Source organism: Ictidomys tridecemlineatus, chromosome 11 (genome assembly GCF_052094955.1).
Source record: "Ictidomys tridecemlineatus isolate mIctTri1 chromosome 11, mIctTri1.hap1, whole genome shotgun sequence".
NCBI classification, from domain to species: domain Eukaryota; kingdom Metazoa; phylum Chordata; class Mammalia; order Rodentia; family Sciuridae; genus Ictidomys; species Ictidomys tridecemlineatus.
Window position 1 is genome coordinate 106,828,560 of NC_135487.1, and position 2,009 is coordinate 106,830,568.

The following is a 2,009-nucleotide window of genomic DNA, read 5'->3' on the forward strand; positions in this document are numbered from 1 at the left end:
TGCCGAGATTACAGGTGAGCATCACTATGCCTGCCTGTCCTTTTCTTTTTTGCAGTGCCCTTCTCCAGGAGTTCGTACATACACAGTACTTCAACACAATTAGTACTCAATAGAGACTAGCACTTGTTACTTTCTTTTTTTAAAAAAAAATTAATTATTAATAAACAATTTCAGTGTTTACAGAAAATATTTCAAAAATTTTTTAAGAATTAATTAATTAATTTTATAGTAGGATGCATTTTGACATATTGCACACAAATGGAGCACAACTTCTCATTCCTCTGGCTGTACATGGTTCAGGGTAACTCCACTAGTGTAATCATACATGTATATGGGGTAATAATATCTATCTTTTTTAAAAAATATTTTTTTAGTTGTAGTTGGACACAATACTTTTATTTATTTATTTTTATATGGTGCTGAGGATCGAACACAGGGCCTCACCCATGCGAGGCACAACCCCAGCCCTGTCTTTTTTTTTTTTTTTTTGAATTCATGTTAAGGGTTGGGGATGTAGTTCAGTGGTAGAATGCTTGCCTGTTATGTGCAAGGTCCTGGGTTCAAAAATATGTTAGAAATTACAAAGACAAAAATCTAGCTGTTGTGTGTAAAGAACAGATTGGAGAGGTCTCACGTTGTAAAGAAAAAACAAACTTTAAATTCAGTTTCTCTTGCTACATGCCCACCACACAGATCACTTCTGTGACCTCAGATGTGCAGACATTTCTCCCCATTAGCAAGTGAACAAACGACGTTACAGCAGACACTAACTGGGCCTCCTTTAATCTATTTCAATTCCAACACTATCAACCTGGGGATAGCAGCAGATCCCATAGCTCGAGGGTTCATTCCCCAAGACTGTCTCCTCTTCAGTTGCTAGTTGCAAACCAATCAGCTCCAATTGGGTTTCCATGACCATTTCTTTGGGTTGATAAATTTGCTAGAGTGGCTAGCAGAACTCAGGGAATCAGTTACATTTACTGGTTTATTATAAAAAAAATATTTCAAAAGATACAAATAAACCTCCAGATGAAGAGATGCATGGGGGAAGGTCTGGAAGGGTCTGAGTGCCAGAGCTTTGTCCCCATGGGGTGTGGCCACCTTCCCAGCATATGATGAGGTCTTGTTCACCTTCCTGAAACCCTTCACATGTTGAGCTGTCCAGAAGGCCTCTGAATCCTGTCCTGGGTGTTTTTATGGAGACTTGATGACACGGGCATGACTGACAGATGAACACCCATGTAGAAAGACAATTGGATAAGAGTATGATCAGCTGTGATAGGCTAACTGGAAACCCAGCAAGGCCTGTCTGTCAGATTCTTCTTGGCCTCTCTGTGAAGCATCCCTTCCTCTCAGGTGTGGGGGCAAGACTCTTTCTGAAAGGTGGTGGTGGGAGTTATGATCTGCTATGAGAGAATTTTTTTGGTAGACAAAATTGAGACCATTGGAGCTTAACCACTCAGCTACATCCCCAGCCCTTTTTAATTTTTTAAAATTTTTTATTGGAGATTGGGTCTTACTAAGTTGCTTCAGGCCTCACTAAGTTGCTGAGGCTGGCTCTGAACTTGTGATCCTTCTGCCTCAGCCTCCTGAGTCACTGGAACTACAGGCATAAGCCACCGTGCCTGACTAGTAGAGAATTACTTTATGGATAGCTCCAAGACAGAATGGCAGAGGATATTAGAGTTCCTATAACTTACTTTAAGGAAGAGAAATTCTAGCTTTGTGGGCTGCCTTGGAGGATAAAAAGAAGTAAGTGAAGGTCAAAGAAAGAGACTTTGCTTTCTGGGCCTAAAACACCACTACGTTATATTTTTTAAAAGTCTTTCAACTTTATCACTCCGAAGCTGTTCTGAAGCTCCTTCAGGAACCAAGGACCAAAGGTGAAACATTTAAACAAAATATGTACTTATTGTTCTAGCTATTTAAGAAATAATAATGGCTGGGGGAGTTAGGAGCCAGGAACTAGAGGTGGAAACCAAAATATATATATGTTACAATATCCCAGG